This window comes from Scyliorhinus torazame, chromosome 16 (assembly GCF_047496885.1).
Source record: "Scyliorhinus torazame isolate Kashiwa2021f chromosome 16, sScyTor2.1, whole genome shotgun sequence".
NCBI lineage: Eukaryota > Metazoa > Chordata > Chondrichthyes > Carcharhiniformes > Scyliorhinidae > Scyliorhinus > Scyliorhinus torazame.
Genome location: NC_092722.1, coordinates 141,591,560 through 141,611,257, shown reverse-complemented (window position 1 = coordinate 141,611,257; position 19,698 = coordinate 141,591,560). Strand labels below are relative to the sequence as shown.

At 51.9% G+C, this 19,698-nt stretch overlaps 1 protein-coding gene across 1 annotated transcript in view; it reads left to right on the top strand.

Moving 5' to 3' along the window:
• jakmip3 (Janus kinase and microtubule interacting protein 3) overlaps window positions 1-19,364 on the top strand; it is a 569,034-nt gene extending 549,670 nt beyond the window's left edge. Inside the window, exon 24 of the mRNA XM_072479157.1 lies at window positions 17,039-19,364. The gene's annotated coding sequence lies outside the window, so the exon portion shown is untranslated. The remainder of the gene's footprint in view (window positions 1-17,038) is intronic.
• Window positions 19,365-19,698: the final 334 nt, after the last annotated feature.

Sequence of the window (19,698 nt, the reverse complement as noted above, 5' to 3'; positions counted from 1 at the left end):
GGACCGTGAGGTTCACTATGCAGAACCTTTTGATCTCGACTGAATGAGACCCGGAAGCCAGGGCGAATTTTTGGTTAACTGGGTGAACGGGGAGAGAACAGTGCCTTACCGTGTTGGGGTGTATGAAGCTCTCCGTGCTCCCAGAGTTGATCAGACAGGATGTTTCATGCCCATTGTTGAGCACGGTCGTCGTTGCAGAAGAGAGTGTTCGGGGCCGAGACTGGTCCAGGGTCACCGAGACTAGTCGTGGCAGAAGTTGGATGTTCTCCTCGGGCAGTGTGTGATCATCCTAGTCGGGGTCCTGAGAGTCCAGCCAAGATGGCGGCGCCCACTCGTCGCACATGGCTGGGGGTGCACAAGATGGCGGTGCCCATCCATCACACGTGATGTCCGAGAGATACGATGGCGGGCCCAGAGGCCACACGTGGCCCTGAAGGAGGAAGATGGCGGTGTTCGCTGGTCGCACGTTGCCTGTGGAGAGGGTTATGGTGGCGGTCCTGATTCGCGTCCGGAGACCACAGCGACCGCCCGGGCCTGGCATACCGCCACAAAGTGGCCCTTTTTGCCGCATCCTTTGCAGAGCGATGAGCGGGCCGGACAGCGCTGTCGGGGGTGCTTGGCTTGCCCGCAAAAATAGCAGTGGGGCCCCCCGGGGTTGCCTGGCAGTCTCGCAGCACAAGCTTGTGAGGGGATGGGGGATGCATCGGAGTCGGTCGTGGGGGGGGTTCACGCTGCCCAAGGGCCTGCCGCGCGGTCGGGGACATAAGCACGGGCGTTTCGGGAGGCCACATCCAGGGAGTTAGCAAGGGCCCGTGCCTCCTTGAGGCCTAGTGTTTCTCCAGAAATCGCTGGCGGATTTGGGAGGACAGCATACCTGCAACAAATGAGCCCTAGATCAAAAGTTCTGTGTGGTCACGAAACCTGCGGGCAGTTACAGTTCCTCCCCAACACCAGGGGCGCACGGTAGAACTCCTCCAGCGATTCCCCAGGGATTTGCCGTCTCGTCGCTAGTAGATGTCGGGCGTAGACCTGGTTGACAGGGCGAATATAGTGTCCTTTCAGCAGATTCATTGCGGCCTCGAAATCGCCCGTGTCCTCGGTGAGAGTGTAGATCTCTGGGCTCACCCTTGAGTGCAGAACTTGCATTTTCTGGTCCTCAGTGGGTGTAATTGTGGCCGTCCTGAGATATCCATTGAAACACGCCAGCCAGTGCTTGAAGGTTGCCGCTGAGTTTGCCGCGTGAGGGCTGAGTTGCAGACACTCCGGCTTGATTCGGAGCTCCGTTCTTTAAAATCTAGTGTAATAAATTGATGCTCGATCAATAACTCCAGAAGCGAGATTGGAGACAATTGAAGGCTTTATTACACTAGATGTTTCCCCCAACAGCGCAGGTACAGAAGGCAGCTGCTGGGGAGACACGGGCTCTTATACTCTGCCTTACTGGGCGGAACCAGCAGGCAGGCTTAACCAATGAAAGCAGTACCTCCTACACCAATGGTCTTACAGTATTACAGGGTACCGTAATACCTCTTTTACCGACTACCACACAACCCAAGAAGGGAAAGACTGCAAAACAAGGGAGTAGGCATGCTGGTCTGAACTGGCCTTGTAAACTTTAAAGTGGAACATCAGTAAAACAGGGAAATAAGAAACTGGTCCAAATTGTTTTGCTCTTCTGGGTACCAACCTGCCCTCGGCGATGTCAACCTGGCAGCCGCACAAGACGAGATAAGTGCTGATGAGGCAGTCAGGCACGTGAGAGTGCATCTAAACCTGGAGAGTTTGCAGAGGGAAGGGTAAACCCCTCCAGCAGAGTAAGATGGACATGGTTAAAGAGTTTCAACCCTGCGGGCCCATCATTAGAGTATGGAGCTCCTGGCTCAGGTGGCCACATGGCTTGTCACTGGGAAGCCATTAAGCTGGTGGCCTCTGCATTCATATTCCGCTCCACTATCAGGAAATTCAGGCAGAAAATGGCCCCTAAGAAATATATCTTGGTTACCCGACTTGGCCACCTGCCTCTGTGGAGTGGATAGCCAAATGGATTCCTGCCTGATCCACAAGATCGGGTATGCATCAGGGAGCCATCCCAATACAGGCCCCCTATTTTCCCGGCCCCTCCCTGTCTCTAGCCCACCCTCTCACCACCTAGAACTCTATGGGTTCAATTTAACTAAATGGGAACAAAGTCCCACAGCAAGCTCTTTTAGCCGCATGTTTCCCAGCACTCGTAGCGCAGAGAAACACATGGCTATAAAACGCCACTCACATTAACTAAGGGGCCTCAGTGGGGAACCAATGGCCAACGCCGCACATAGCTCTGTTTTCTGTACCGAGGAGTTCTGCTCGCTGGAACTCCTCAGTATAGCGAGTGATCAGCCTGTCACTTTTAAATGGCGCCCCGATCTCTGAGGTCCCTGATGTGACCACCAACCGCTCCCAAGCCCCATCTCCTTCCCAACAGCTGCACATGGCACCCCGGCCCAATCGCCATTACAAACAAAATACCAGCTTGGGAATTTGGCAGTGCCAACCTGGCACCCTGGCTATGCCTATGCCAGCTGGCAGGAACCTTGGCAGTGTCAAGATGCCTGGGTAGCACCAACAGTGCTAGAGTACCACCCTGCCCAAAGGGCATGCACCAGTAGGCCTCGGATCCCCTCGGAGGCCCCCACAAGTGTCATTCCGTCTGGTCCCTGTTTGTGGAGACCAGTACTGAATGGCGCTCGCCCAAGGTCTCCGAGGCAAGGGAGATTGATCCTGTGCCCCGGTTGCCTCGGGAATATGCACATTAAAGTGGAACTAGCTGTCTCGCATTAATATACAGATTTGCCTAAAAGTGATCCCGCCACAATGGGCGGGATTTACATCACAACAGCTTATGAAATAGATCTCGCTTGTGGTTCCCAGGAGCTTTTATCAGCCACACCGCTGTGGCAAGCTGCTTTTCTGGTGCAGTGTGGCCATTCGATCGCGCCCTATAATTGGTACATCTAAATTTTCAGTGTCATAAATTAACAAAAAGATTTGCAGATGAGACAAAACAAATTGAGTTTAATGTTATAAAAGTTATCAAAAGGCAGCTAGAACACAAAAAGATGTGAGAGATTGAGCAATTAGTCCAATATTTCTTTCTGTGCTCCTGATGCGAGCACCACAAATCCAGAAAAGAGGCGGAACAAAAAGGCCCAAGATACCTAAGTTTAATAAGTGTTTCAAAAAGATGCCAGGCAAATGATTTTAACCAATGGATTGAGATGCAGAGATTAAAGGCTGACTATCCAACATGTGGGGCTGGATTGTCCGCCCCGCCGCGTCACATTTCAGGTTCACCCCGCCGGCGGGATGCTCCGTTACGCCTGCCGGTCAATGGGGTTTCCCATTGTGGGGCAGCCCCATGCCGTCGGGAAACCCCCGGCTGCCAGCAAAACGGAGCATCCCGCCGGAGGAGAATCCAGCCCGTGGTCTTGTGGAAAATGGTGCCAGGTTTGTTTTTGGTTATTCTCATTGTCAGAACAATAATGTCCCCCTTTCTTCTTTTTTTAAACTGGAAGCATTTTACAACAGAAGAAAAGGTCAGTGGATCCATTGAACATCCAGCCCGGATAGTTTAATCACTTTTAGCCTGTGTACACAAAATAAAGCTGCACTGCAAAGTAATATTTAAACTAATTTACCATTGCTTTAGATTTTGATTAAATAGTTTCCCACCACATTCTGTGTCTTCTGAGTGTTTACTAACAGGCACAAGGAAGTAAAAGGCACAAATGTATTAAGAGGTACAAACAGCCATAACATATGAGGACAGGAGATGTTTAGTGTTATCATATTATGTCATCATATTATGAATGGATAAAAAGTAAATCAACAGTTCAATTTCAATTTATAGATTATTAAAATGACCAAAGGTTATTAAAGGGCATTTTGTGAAAAATGTAAAATGATCGATTTGTGATGGCGGTTTTAAATTCTCACAGCCATATGTTGCTATAACCTGCCGGAACCCACAAGAGGATTTGTTGACTGGACAGATGGACCCTGATAGACAGCTCCTCTCAAACCATCTGCTGAACCTAGATTGGGATTGCACTGACAATGCCTGATGCTTTGGTCATTAACCCCTCTGAACATCATGGCTAAGCAATGAGTAATGGGAAATCTAATCTCTTGGACACAAATCAGTTTATCAATCTACTATTACAGGTCTTCCAGACTCAGTAGATGCAGCATGTGACAAGTGCATGTAAACAATGTCATCCACCTTTTTTTAATTGTGTGGAAAATACTGATTATGAGCTTGGATATGAAAATAATTTAGTATGTTCCGAATGTGAACTGAAATATTACAAATGCTGTGACTTGTTGACTTAGTGGTATCTATTAGTTTTTCATGGGGCTATAAAGAGTACCCTATTGATTAACCCTGATTGACAGATTATACCTATCAGAAAATGATGAGCAAGTTGTCTCTTTTCTTCTGAAAAAAAAAGGCTGAGGGGTCACCTAAGCGACATCTTTAAAATAATCCAACATTCCGACAGAAGAGAGGGCAGAGGACTGCATTTTCCTGGCCCCGTGGAGACGGAGGTGAAACGTTGAAGATGGGGGCAAGTTGTCAGGAAAATAGGTGAAACAATGGGCTAGATTCTCCGGTCCGCCAAACGTGTGATTCTCGGCAGTGTGCCATTCCCTGGAGGTGGGATTCACTTCTTCCGCTGCTAGTCGATGGAATTTCCCAATGAAGCCACCCCACGCTACTGGGAAACTCGACAGGGATGCGCTGCCTCGGCAAAAGAGAATCAAAATGGCTGGAGAATTCTGGCCATTTTGGGAAGGTTTCCCGACAGATTTCCACCTCCAGAGGACATTCCCAGCAGCCTGGTGGGGGAATCAGGGTCACCTGCCCAGTCCACATGTGACCCTGAGTCTGACAGCCAAGGAGGGAATTGTGTCCCCACTTGGGGCCATATTGCAACAGGGTCAGTATTGTCCCAGTGTCGAAGTGGCTCCCCCACTGTGTACAGATGCACCAGCTCAATTTAGGTAGCTTCCCAGCAACCGGCTGGGTGGCTATCAGAACCATTGGCTCCATACCACAGTTCTGACAGAGCCATGAGGATCAATTGCCTCCTCAACCTTAACTGTTACTATTCCTGCTGATGGGCTTCCCCCTCCACCCCTGCTTAAGACCTCTTCTTGTTGACTTTTCTTCAGACAACTGACGGCGCCTCTATATTGTGGCACCATCGTGCTCACATGCCTGCCTCTACTGGTGGGTCTGCTAGCCTGATAATGCTCAATGGGTCTTTGCTTCCATGGTCCATTCATTGCCCACAATTGGATAGGGGTCCTGAGGCAGTTTCTTAAATGGTAGAAGATTGTAACCAACATCCCTCCACGGCCACTTCTAGATTCCTGACCCAAAACTGAGCTGCATGTAATATTACACTAACTCCAATTGAAATGTGTTCTCATTGAGCATGTGCAAACTCGCGATCTAAATTCATTTTCAGTTGATAATATTTTTCCTGCTGTCGTGATGTTCACAAATGAGACTCAGGTGAGCAGATGTGTAATGTACATATGGCGCTTCCCTTGACCATGATCAGCGGTTGTGTGGGAACTGATGGAGCTGATTCAATCAACCCCATGTGAATGATATCAGCATTTGGTAGAATTCTCTGCTTCCCCCAACCCTGTGTTTCTCGGCTGCACGCCATTCACTGGTGGCGGGATTCTGTCCTCCTCCCACTTGTCAATGGGATTTTCCATTGAAACCAACTCACGTCACCGCGAAACCCACTGGTGGGGGTGCGTGCTGCCAGCATGAAACTTGAATCCCAATGTCCAGAAAATTCCAGCTTAGGTTTATGTGGAGTGTCTGGTGCAGCTGAAAAAAGGAGTTTAAAATGGCCTCTCAGTTTAAACACTAAGTAGCTGTGACAAACAAGCGATCAATAGAACTGCAACTGATTACATTTTTCAAGGCTGTGTATCAGCAGTTGGTTTATAGACCTTTGCACCAAAGCTGCCAATTAGAAGCAAGTGTCCTGGAGTTAAAAGTCAGAAAACCTCACTTCTTTCAACATTCATATGCAAAGCCAGGAGCATGGATGTGCTTTGAATTCTATTTCTGAAAATTACCACTTTTGCTTTGTTAAATGAAGCCAAAGCAATGAGAATAAATCAGTGCCCGTGTGCTCATTAGAAATTATTGACAACGATTGAAAAGCAACTGCATGTTATGATGGGCTAAGGGTGCAGGTATAATACTTCTGAGATGCTGCACACATCACTTCAGCTTACCGTCATATGTAGTATAACATCAATGCAGTGTCAAGCCAGGTTCAACTGCTCAAGGGCTTCATTGTGAAGCAGAGGTTTATTCAAATGTTTTGGGAAAGCAGTCACTCCGCTCCACACATGCAAAGCATGAAAAATTTACTGTTCAGGCTGTGCGGCTGTTTTATGACAACATGAGTCAGGTCACAGTTTAACAAGGTGTTGTAGGCTGCAAACCATTCTTTGCAGCTACTTTCTTGGGTCAGTAGCTCGGTATAACCCTAGGCTGAAACAGGCATCCTCTAGGCAGTGAGGGGAAACACAATTTACAGTTCCTGATCCTGTTTACTCTTCCGTAGCTCCTCGTAGACAATACCTGTAAGAACATCAGATGGGTACAGGATTGAAATGCTCAATATTTAATCATTGCACAACTGCACTCATCGGATGGCAGGGTTTCCCACCATCCCCACCTTGCTGATATTGACTGCCCCACAGACATTGGCTGGATATGGGCCTTCTGCCCCTCACACAGGAGAAAATCCGAGAGCTATTGCCAATCTGATTAGCCAGTAGCTCAGTAGCCCCACCAGTGCCAGTGGCAGTAGTGGCCAGGATTGGGACTAAAAGCAATTCCCCCAATTCAAGGCCCCAGTTTACAAGACTAGAAAAATGTGAGTGATCTAATGGCAGGGAGGGGAGGTGAGGCACAAGTGGGGTGGGAAGAGGGGATCTTAATGGAGAGGCCGGGAGGAGTGGGAAGGAGCATCCGCAGGAGGCAGACCTTGTGGTGGGTGGGGTGTACCCAATGTGGAAAGTAGGCTGTTGTACGGTGTTGGATACGGTTTGGTAGATTTTAGTTACGTTTTCGTAGTCTTAAGTAGGTGGACTGTATATATTTATTAACTACAAGAACCATATGCATAGATACAGCAAAGAGTTCAAGCTAGGACCTGCTTGCTTGTGCACACAGCTCTATCCAACACTAGACTGACCCCGAGGTACGGATCACGTATTCTCTTACATCTCAATCCCATGTTAACCCTATATGTGCCGAACCTTATATTACAGAGGCATCTGTCCTTCCTTCTTGAATTCTGAGCAGGGTCACTTTATGGCTCCCCCACCCCCCTCCCTCTGAACTCATCCTGCCAGCCTTAAAAGCCCTCAAGTAGTAATTAAATGCATACTTAAGGACATCAGTTGAGGTAAGGGTGATAAGCCGGCCTGGGCTTCACCCACAATAAAATTGCAGATACTTCGGAGTGGGCAGGAAGGCAGTGGGAAGGCCATCTGGAGAATTTTACAGGCTCCCAGTACTGGTAAATCTGCCAACGGAAGAGCATGCAATTCAACCCATTGTGTGACCTTGTGTAATAAAGAATGGGGATTTAATTTGTGCAGTATGGGATAGATCCCAATTTCCTTCTTCAGGAGAAGAGGGAAAATGTAAGGCAGAATGTTAAGCGGTTCCTCTGGCGTGCAGTGGGAGAGCTGACAGTGGTTCAGAAACTCAATTCTGAGATGAATGACTTTTGCTGTGGCTGTTTTAACTTGGGCATGGAATTAGCATCCCTCTCTGAGTTTAATAACCAATGACAGAGTATGGGCACAATGATAATTTGCACCTGTCATTTGAAGGACCTCTATTTAAAGTACGGGTCAGAGTAGTTTGATTGCTGATCGATTAGTGAGGAAGCAACACACAGAAGAATGAATGTGCATTGTAGGAATGGTGTCCCTTAGTTTTCTGATGCTTGCTTGGAGTTTCCTTTGCAAATTATTAAATGAAATGTCTTTTAGACATCTAGGGCGTCATTCTCCGACCCCCCAGCGGGTCGGAGAATGGCCGTTGGCCGCCGTGAATCCCGCCCCCGCCGGTTGCCGAAGTCTCCGGCACCGGATATTCGGCGGGGGCGGGAATCGGGCCGTGCCGGTTGGCGGGCCCCCCTGCTGGATTCTCCGGCCCGGATGGGCCGAAGTCCCGCCGATAAATTGCCTGTCCCGCCAGCGTGGATTAAACCACCTTTTGAACGGCGACGTGGGCGGGCTCCAGGGTCCTGGGGGGGGGCGCTGGGCGATGTGACCCCGGGGGGTGCCCCCACGGTGGCCTGGCCCGCGATCAGTGCCCACCGATCCGCGGGCGGGCCCGTGCCATGGGGGCACTCTTTCCCTTCCGCCTCCGCCACGGTCTCCACCATGGCGGAGGCGGAAGAGACTCCCTCCACTGCGCATGCGTGGGAAACTGTCAGCGGCCGCTGACGCTCCCGCGCATGCGCCGCCTCGAGATGTCATTTCCGCGCCAGCTGGCGGGGCAACAAAGGCCGTTTCCGCCAGCTGGCGGGGCGGAAATTCCTCCGGCGTCGACCTAGCCCCTCAATGTTGGGGCTCGGCCCCCAAAGATGCGGAGCATTCCGCACCTTTGGGGCGGCACGATGCCCATCTGATTGGCACCGTTTTGGGCGCCAGTCGGCGGACATCCTTTGGGAAAAGGCAGCTAAGAAGACAGGAAGAAGGAATATAGATCTTTATATAGATCTTATCCCTGGGCTATTGCTGGCAGATTTTCTTGGCAGTCAGCTCTCCTTATATCTTTCCACTTTCTTTTAATTCTTACCCTGACCCAGAATGTTTTGCTGCCCAGAGACGGTGGTGGGAGGTGGAATTTCATGGAGGGAATACCTTCCTGCCCTAACCTGGGGTGAAATTCCCCCGAAACTGCGCGATGTTCGCCGACTGGCGCCCAAAACGGCACCAATCAGACGGGCATCGCACCGCCCCAAAGGTCCGGAATGCTCCGCATCTTTGGGGGCCGAGCCCCAACATTGAGGGGCTAGGCTGAGGCCGGAGGAATTTCCGCCCCCGCCAGCTGGCGGAAACGGCCTTTGTTGCCCCGCCAGCTGGCACGGAAATGACATCCCTGGGCGGCGCATGCGCGGGAGCGTCAGCGGCCGCTGACAGTTTCCCACGCATGCGCAGTGGAAGGAGTCTCTTCTGCCTCCGCCATGCTGGAGACCGTGGCGGAGGAGGAAGGGAAAGAGTGCCCCCACGGCACAGGCCCGCCCGCAGATCGGTGGGCCCCGATCGCGGGCCAGGCCACCGTGGGGGCACCCCCCGGGGCCAGATCGCCCACCGCCCCCTCCCAGGACCCCGGAGCCCACCCACGCCGCCTTGTCCCGCCGTTCAAAAGGTGGTTTAATCCACGCCGGCGGGACAGGCAATTTATCGGCGGGACTTCGGCCCATCCGGGCCGGAGAATCCAGCGAGGGGGCCCGCCAAACGGCGCAGCCCGATTCCAGCCCCCACCGAATATCCGGTGCCGGAGACTTCGGCAACCGGCAGGGGCGGGATTCACGACAGCCCCCAGCGGGGGGTCGGAGAATGACGCCCCTGATTGCAGTTTTATGCTGAAACGGGCAGGACCTCAGAGGGGAAGCACATAAGTGCTCAAATTAAGGCCCTTAAGTGGCCACTTAATGGCTAATTAGGGTTTTTCCCACCCAGCCTCAGTTTTTAGGCTGGAGGGGAAGGGAAGGACAGAAATAAAGAGAGTTATGTCCAGAGCAGGAAGAAGGGGAGGGGGGAATGGCACCTCCATCAGAAGCCTCCTTCTGACTGGGGGAGCCCTCACCTTAAAGCCCTGTGGTCTCCAGATCTCCTTACCCACCCCCGCCCCCAACCCACCGGCCTAACTCCTATCTCCCAAGTTGCTTCTCTCACACTTGTTACCAAAGAGACAGATCCCCCGCACTGTTACGATAGAGACGGACCCCCGACATTGTTACCATAGTCACTCTTTTGGCCAATGCAGCACTGTTCCTGGAGGAACTGGAAAGCTGTCAGCCAATCTGATTGGCCACAAGGTCTCCAAACGAAGGGCAGAGGTCCAGGCCACTGGCAATCTCACTCGTTGGAGCGTAAAATTGCAATGGGACTTTTGGACTCGCCGACTCTTCAGATGGCAGGACTGAGCCCACACCATGCTAAAAATTTCCCGGAGTGTTTAGTATCTTCTACTTGCAGTTCCCTGTATGTCCTGCTTAACTTGAAAAAACAGACAAACACTGGCCTGGAGTGCATGGAAAGCTCTCCATTCAAATGGTACCATGTGACCTTTTATATCCTCCTGAGAGGGCAGGCAAGCCAAACTTCAACATCACAACCAAGAAATGGCACCTCCAATAGTGCGTGGATTATGTGCTCAAGGCGTTAGACGAGAACTTGAATAAACAGGGCTGAATTATCCACTCCCTGCCACTTGCAGCGAAAATTTCGATCAGGCAGAGAATAGCACGCAATGGAAAAATTGCAATCCGATTCTGTCACCAGGTGCCATGCACCCTCGCTGGCGGCGTTTTCGAACTTTGTGCCACGTGCCAGTGGGGCCATGCAAAACTGACATTCGGGGCAAAATTCTCCCGCCGACCGGCGCCAGAAACGGCGCAAATCAGTCGTGCATCGCACCGCCCCAAGGGTGCGGAATCCTCCGCATCTTGGGGGGCCGAGCCCCAACCTTGAGGGGCTAGGCCCGCGCCGGACTGATTTCCGCCCCGCCAGCTGGCGGAAGTGCCCCACCAGCTGGCGCGGAAATTACATTGCCAGGTGGCGCATGCGCGGGAGCGTTAGCGGCCGCTCACGGCATCCCCGCGCATGCGCTGTGGAGGGAGTCTCTTCCGCCTCCGCCATGGTGGAGACCGTGGCGAAGGCAGAAGGAAAAGAGTGCCCCCACGGCACAGGCCCGCACGCGGATCGGTGGGCCCCGATCGCGGGCCAGGCCACCATGGGGGCACCCCCCCGGGGCCAGATCGCCCTGCGCCCCCCCAGGACCCCGGAGCCCGCCCGCGCCACCTTGTCCCGCCGGTAAGGTAGGGGGTTTAATCCGCGCCGGCGGGACAGGCATTCTAGCAGCGGGACTTCGCCCATCCGAAGTGGGCCCGCCAACCAGCGCGGTGCGATTCCCGCCCTCGCCGAATATCCGGTGCCGGAGAATTCGCCAACCGGCGGGGGCGGGATTCACGCCAGCCCCCGGTGATTCTCCGACCCGGCGGGGGGTCGGAGAATCTCGCCCCAGATTGGGTTTAATTATCATTAGCAGGTTGAAAAACATCATGCTCCACCCCCACACGATACTCTACCCCTCTCAGGTGGAAGTAACGTGGACTTGAATTGGTCGAAGTATTTACAAGCAGGGCCTGGACGCTATGTCTGTTGAGGGAGAGCAGAGGCTAAAAAAAATAATCTCAAAAACTCCCAACGATTGTCGGGCTGTGTGTGGTGGCCTGGGCCGGGCAGAGTAGTGGGGAGAGCCTTGGTGCAATATCCATGGACATGAGGTGTCCCCCTTAGGATCGGAGTGGCCTGGCTCAGACTGCCATTGCTGCATCTGTGCTTCTTTCAGGCTCCTGGCTGCTCACACTGCTGACTGCACACTGTGTCCAGTTAATGTTCAGAGAGCTTCTGGTGTGGTGGGAGCCCACCCAGGCCACCCCACTGGAAACCCTCATACCACAGGAGTATCAGCAAGGGGGTCGGTGTGGCCAGGTTCAATCAGGAGCCTACCAGATGTTGGCACTCGCTGCCCCACTGCAGAGGAAGCAGGTGATCCGCAAAGCTCACCCCAACAGAGGACACCTGCACCATGGCCTTTGGAACCCTCCCTGAGAGGGGCAGAGACCTGGGGCGAAATTCTCCCCCAACGGCGCGATGTCCGCCGACTGGCGCCAATCAGACGGGCATCGCACCGGCCCAAAGGTGCGGAATGCTCCGCATCTTTGAGGGCCGAGCCCCAACATTGAGGGGCTAGGCCGGCGCCGGAGGGATTTCTGCCCCGCCAGCTGGCGGAAATGGCGTTTGTTGCCCCGCCAGCTGGCGCGGAAATGCGGCGCATGCGCGGGAGCGTCAGCGGCCGCCGACAGTTTCCCCCGCATGCGCAGTGGGGCGAGTCTCTTCCGCCTCCGCCATGGTGGAGGCCGTGGCGGAGGCGGAAGGGAAAGAGTGCCCCCACGACACAGGCCCGCCCGCGGATCGGTGGGCCCCGATCGCGGGCCAGGCCACCGTGGGGGCACCCCCCGAGGTCAGATCGCCCCCCCCCAGGACCCCGGAGCCCGCCCACGCCGCCTGGTCCCGCCGGTAAATACCAGCTTTGATTTACGCCGGCGGGACAGGCAATTTCTGGGCGGGACTTCAGCCCATCCGGGCCGGAGAATTGAGCGGTGGGTCCCGCCAACCGGCGCGGCCCGATTCCCGCCCCCGCCCAATCTCCGGTACAGGAGACTTCGGCGGGGGCGGGATTCACGGCGGCCAACGGCCATTGTCCAACCCGGCGGGGGGTCGCAGAATGACGCCCCTGGGGCGAAATTCTCCCCCAACGGCGCGATGTCCGCCGACTGGCGCCAAAAACGGCGCCAATCAGACGGGCATCGCGCCGGCCCAAAGGTGCGGCCCGGCGGGGATTTGGAGAATGGCGCCCCAGATTAGTGACCCCCACCCCTCAGGATCATGGGCTGTCTCCTACTGGCTGCCTCTGCCACCACCTCTCAGGCACTGTTCAGGAGGGCGAGCTTGAGTCTGTGGCCCACTTTGGGGAAGAGGGTATCCCTCCTCTCCTTATTGGCACTGAGCAATGGTCCAACTTGGACTCCTGAGTTACCTTCGTGGCTGCAATGAGTGTGTGGTGAGAGGAGCGCTTAAAAGCAGCTCAAGCTATCAGGCTCTTTAGCTCTAATTCCGGCCTCAGTGAATACACCACCCGCTGGGCTGGAAATTGCTTCCAATTCCTGGCAGCAGTGCGCTGGCTCATTTGCATGTCCTGAATCATAGAACCAATAGCGTTCCCAACGGAAGAAGGGCCTGTTTCCATGCTGTAAACTTCTATGATTCTATAAGTGCGAATCACATGCTATTCAGTCCCGGTGGGAATACAGGGCGGGATTCTCCATTATCCGATGCCGATATCGTAATCGACGATCGAGCGGAGAATTCACTCCAACCCCTAAATCGGGGCCGGTGCCGGTTTGATGCTAGTCAGCCATGCTCCGCCCCCTCAGAAGTGGTGTGATCGCGTTTCACATCATAGGGAAGCCCTCCTGTGATGCTCTGCCCCTGATAGGCCGAGTTCCCAACCATGCAGGTGACGTGTGGTCTCAGCGGTCGGGAACCCGGGGCGTCATTCTCCGACCCCCCAGCGGGTCGGAGAAAGGCCGTTGGCCGCCGTGAATCCCGCCCCCACCGGTTACCGAAGTCTCCGGTACCGGATATTCGGCGGGGGCGGGAATCGGGCCGCGCCGGTTGGCGGGCCCCCCCGCTGGATTCTCCGCCCCGGATGGGCCGAAGTCCCGCCGATAAATTGCCTGTCCCGCCGGCGTGGATTAAACCACCTTTTGAACGGCGGGACAAGGTGGCGTGGGTGGGCTCCGGGATCCTGGGGGGGGCGCGGGGCGATCTGGCCCCGGGGGGTGCCACCACGGTGGCCTGGCCCGCGATCGGGGCCCACCGATCCGCGGGCGGGTCTGTGCCGTGGGGGCACTCTTTCCCTTCCGCCTCCGCCACGGTCTCCACCATGGCGGAGGTGGAAGAGACTCCCTCCACTGCGCATGCGTGGGAAACTGTCAGCGGCCGCTGACACTCCCGCGCATGCGCCGCCCCGAGATGTCATTTCCGCGCCAGCTGGCGGGGCAACAAAGGCCGTTTCCGCCAGCTGGCGGGGCGGAAATTCCTCCGGCGTCGGCCTAGCCCCTCAATGTTGGGGCTCGGCCCCCAAAGATGCGGAGCATTCCGCACCTTTGGGGCGGCGCGATGCCCGTCTGATTGGTGCCATTTTGGGCGCCAGTCGGCGGACATCGCGCCGTTTCGGGAGAATTTCGCCCCCGGTGTGACGGCTGCGGACTGTGCCCAGCACTCCAAGGGGCTGGCCGGGGGGGGGCTTGCATGAGGGCTGGGGGGACTGGTGTGGGGATGGCCAGGGGGTGGCCTGTGGGATCACGGATGGCGGGTCAGGTCCGCGCATGGACAATGCCATGTTGTACGGCAGGACCGCTGTAGGTCATCGCCCTGCACATGAGCATTCTGGGACCCGGCCATTCTCCAGCCATTTTCGGCACGGGAGCCAGGAGTTTCACCCGGCACTGCCGCTAGCCCCGCACCGGCCCCGGACTCAGTAAGGGTTCGGCGCAGATATTCAGGTCGTAAAACACCCGCGGATTCTCCATTTGAGCCGGCACTTAGCCGCTGAAATGGAGAATCCAGCCCTTAGTCTCCGAAAAGGAGAATCCTGCTCACAATCCCCTACCCAGAGGTGAGACATGCTCTAAGATACCATAATCTTTGACTGATGAATCATGTCCCTAGTTTTTCTAATGCTTATCCTTCCGTATACAACTATATGTTCTTCTTAATATGTCAGTGATGTCCTTTGGCAGCAGCACCTTTGGCAATTGATGACTCATCAGACTGTAACCTTCAAAAGGTTCGGAGGAGATTGTCAGTGTAAGTATTGTTCCAGTCACACTGTTCAATTGGACACCAGAAAAACATGATCAGGGCTGCATAAGATTAGAGGCAGGAAATTGGGATACATTTAATCCATTTATGGAATCTCCTCATGCCTGTCATTGACCTGCACAATGTATATGTGCAAGGAAACCAAGGAAAGTATCTTTATATATGGCTGCCTTCTGATTGCAAGATGAACCAGCCTTAAATGGATGACTTTGCGACCATTAGAGCTCTCACAAAACATTAGAGCAGTTGATGAATTACCGCCCAGTATTGCTCAACTTTTGTCAGCAAGGTTTCCACTTCAACCAACTATGGATACAGCATGCAGATGTCTCAATTTGAGAATATTCAGCTCAGATATGAAGGTAATTTTGCTGATGGGTAGGTCTACCTTTCCCAGGTTATCTTGAACTGTAGTGTGCATGACATTCACAACATTGTACACAATGTGCGAGTGTAGCAGATCATCTGTAGCCAGTTGAGCCTCACGTACAGGGCTTCTCAAGCCTTTGTAAGCCTCACCAAAAGGCATTTTGAGAATGGGGTTCGTAACTTCAAGCTTTCCCTGAAATAATTAATGGGTTAAAAATAATATGAATGCAACACTGAGGTTAAGGGATTGTGTTTGTGCAGGACAGAGGAAACTGTGCATTGGTAGCTAATGGCAAAGGGTTTGATACTGACACTGCCAAAATAGAATGATGTATAAACACTCAAGTGTTTGTTTAACTCAGAAATCACTGATCTAAAAGGCATCAAGTTTAAAAGTAAAACATTGAAACTTTTAAAGTGTAAAAAATATTTAATGGTAAAATGTTAGAAAAATTAACCTTATTCATAATATTTTACAATGCTGTGATTGGAGACACGGTAGCACAGTGGTTAGCACCGTGGCTTCACAGTGGCAGGGTCCCAGGTTCGATTCCCGGCTGGGTCACTGTCTGTGCGGAGTCTGCACGTTCTCCTCGTGTCTGCGTGTGTTTCCTCCCACTAGTTCCGAAAGACATGCTGTTAGGTCATTTGGACATTCTGAATTCTCCCTCTGTGTACCCAAACAGGTGCCGGAATGTGGCAACTAGCAGCTTTTCATATTAACTTCATTGCAATGTAAGCCTACTTGTGACAATAAAGATTATTATGATTATAAATAAGTTTATTCATCCGTACCTGTCTCAGCTCTTCTGCTATTGAAATTCTCATTAATGCCTTTGTTACCAATGGAACTGATTATTCCAACACATTCCTGGCCAGCTGCCTACATTCTTCCCTCCATAAACCTGAGGTTGTTTCAGAACTCTGTGGCCCATGTCCTAACTCGCACTAGGTCCCATTCACCCATATGACTCCCGGTTGAGCAACCCCTCTTTAAAATTTGCATTTCTGTTTTCAGATTCCTCCCTGGTTTCGCTCTGTACCTATCTCTGTGATCGCCACCAAACCTACAATCTTCCGAGATATCAGTGCTCTGCCTACTCTCGCCAATTGAGCATCCTCTCGATTTGAATTGCTCTGCTGTTGGTGGCTATGTCATCTGCTTCCAAGGCTCTGAGCTTTGGAATTCCCTTTCTAAAACTCTACCTTTCTTTCCTCCTCAACACACTCTTTAAAAACAACCTCTTTGACCATGCTTTTAGTCTAATGTTACTCAGTGTCCGTAGAATCCATAGAATCTTTAAAGTGCAGAAGATGACCATTCAGCCATTCGAGTCTATACCGACCCTCCAAAAGAGGGCCCAGGCCCAATCCCCTACCCTATCCCCATAACTCCACCTAACCTGCACATTTTGGGGCACTAATGGGCAATTTGACCATGGCCAATACACATAACCTGCACATCTTTGGGAGGAAACTAGAGCTCCCAGAAGAAGCCCACGCAAACATGGAGAGAACCTGCAAACTCTACACAGTAATCCAAGGCCGGATCGTCCCAGATCCCTGGCACTGCGCTAATCACTGTGCCACTGTGATTGGTATTGCTCCCAGGAGGCAAACTTCTTGGGACATTGCACCATGTTAAATGTGCCATATAAATGCAAGTTGTTGTTGTGGGCTTTATTCATGCTGACTATAATGAAATAAGTGTGATCAACAATGTGTAACAGGGAATGTTATGGAAACCACTCACTATCTGCAACCATTTAAATATGTGAACACATATTTACAATAACTAAATAATGAAACAATCTTCTTTCGGTTCTGGTGAGAACATCCTTGACATGTGTTTTTCAGTGAAATTTATTTAATTCTTTTTTTTTTTCAGCGGAAACTGCATATATCTCTGCTTTCAGCCTTATTTTTGAAGACAGAAAAACTTAAGTCAAACAGTACGAACCAGCTCTATGACTGCCAGAATCCAGAAGGTGCTGAGGTCCGTTCATGCTTCTCATCTGGTACTGGACCACTATGCCCCATGCAATTTTACTCTGTTTATTTCTGAATCCCGTTGTTTGCCTTAGAGGTGCCTCTTCCGCTCCAGGGTCCGGTGCATTCACAAAGAAACTTGTAAACAAACAAACGTGCATTCCTCCCATCAGATATTGGAAAGATTCCAATTTGTGTATTTCTTTATAGTTAAGTCAAGGAATCCGAAGAAATACATTGTTGCCTTTTGCAAAGGGAATGAACATAATTAGAAAAAGGGTATAAATCAGAGTCTACACACAGGCAAAAAAAGCATGATATTGCTAAAAGGCATGAGTAAAATTACTCAGTGAAGAAATATTGTGCCATAATTAGTAATAATAAACTTAAAATAGGTGAAACCTACATTTATCACAAATTTGGAAACTTAGCACAGCGTTTAATCAAATACTGAAAACAGCGTACCCATGTTTATCATTTATATTTATGTGTATGTTAAATGATGTTATCAAGTTTATGTGTTAAAATGGAGTTTGGATCATGTAATTTACAGATATATAGAAATATATTGATATTAGCTTGCAAGGAAACAATGGGTTGAAAGAAAAATGAATCATTTGGGTTTGGCTATGAGATTTTTAAAGTACTAAACAGACACATTGGCCGGAATTCTCTGTTAAGATGATAATATTCTCTGCTGCTAAGATCGGGAATTCCGATCGGGCGGAGAATCCCGAGTCGGGTCAAAAATGTGATCGGCACTGGGTAGCTGACCAGTCCCCAGTCTGCAGTCTGACCCTGCCGGACATAGCGGGCTATCTGCCCCGCACTGGGGGAAATATGCAAACCAATGATTTGCATTCAGTAGAATGCAATTAACAGACTGGAATTCCAAATCTCCAACAACCCACCCCACCCACACCTTGTTATGCCCCGACCCCCGCAACGGGGATTCCACCAGGCGGGCTTTGGTGTAAGTATTGCTATGTGCAGTCCTGGCACGATGGACCATGAGGGGGGTCAAGGAGGTCAGTCCAATGCTCACGTGCCCCTCTGCAGCTGCCCAACTACAGAGGGAGGGTCCTGGGGATTGTGTCCGCTCGGGCTGTGGTGAAGGGGTTGATGCCGGGACTCTCCCCTGGGATGGGGGTCCCGTGTCTCGACTGTCCCTTCCAGCCCTGAGCAACCTGAAGATCACTCTTGGCATGGTGATCTCAGGCAGCCCTCTGTTCAAAGTCTTCATCGTAGTCTGACCTGTTTAAACTCTGAAGTGGTCTCCTCATTCTGAACTGCTCTGCCTGACAGCTGATGTGCAGACCAGACAGTTCAGTGAAGAACCAAGCTAGGAACACTTTTCCTTTCCTCACATCTGCTCCCTCAGCCCTATGCTTTTGAAACTGCGAATTTCTGAAGTGTCAGAGCCTTTCTAGAATACTTGAAAAGGCTTAAAATCCCCTGAGATCCTTTGAAATGCTAAGCATTCATTCAGTTTGACAGTGCAGTACTTTTCTTTGATTGACAGCTTAATGGTTTAAACACAGCTGCCATGTGGTTTGTTCATTTATCTTTCCTTCATTCTTGAATGCATCTGTAGTACCCTCCATTGATCCTAACCACAATGTTTATAAACATTCTTGTTATGATTGACAGCTTGTCATGATGACTACTTTAACTCTGCCAAGTGCTTTCTGTGGTTAGAAAAGAGCAAGTGAAACCACAGTTGCTTTGAAGTGAACTGCTTCTTCACTGAACTGTCTAGTTTGCTCATCAATTGTCAGGCAGAGCATTTCAGGGTGAGAAGGCCACTTGAGAGTTTAAGCAGATCAGACTAGGATGGCGATCTTGAACAGAGAGCAGCCTGATATCACCATGCCAAGATTCATCTTCAGGTTGCCCAGGGTTAGAAGGGGCAGTCCAGACATGGGACCTCCATCCTGGGGGAAGGTTCCAAGTCAACCCCTTACCCACAGCCTGAGCCCATTCACCCCCCAGGACCCTTGGGATCCCTCCCTCTTCAGCTTGGCACTGGCAGAGGGGCACATGAGCAATGGGTTCACCCCCTTGATCCCACTCAGTGTTCATCGTGCCACGCTAGAGAGTAACTGCCAGGGTGTCAGTGCAATGGTGCCTGGGGACAGTGCACCATTGACAGGCAAGGGGCAAGGAGTGAAGGGGGAAAGACTGAAGGAGGGGTCTTGGTGGGTGGCTGAAGTGCAAGTGACTGAATGGGGGGCTGAGGCGGTTGGGTGAGAGGGGGTGAGGTCAACCTCATGCGTGCATGGAGTTGGGGGGTGACCCATTACTCATGTGGTGGGGGTTGGTTGCACATCCTTGATGAAGGGTTGCAGGTGCTCACCTTGTCAGCTGGGGTAGTCAACATTTACATTGTACGGGGGGGGGGGGGGGGGGCAATCCCTGGACACTAGGATAGGGGCACCCGTTCAAAACGGTGGCCCCACCCCAGTAACTGTGGGGAAATCGGCTTGTTCAGCGCTGTGTATATCTTTGCATTGTCAAGCCATGACAATCCGATCCTGGCAATGCCCCAAGCGCCAATGG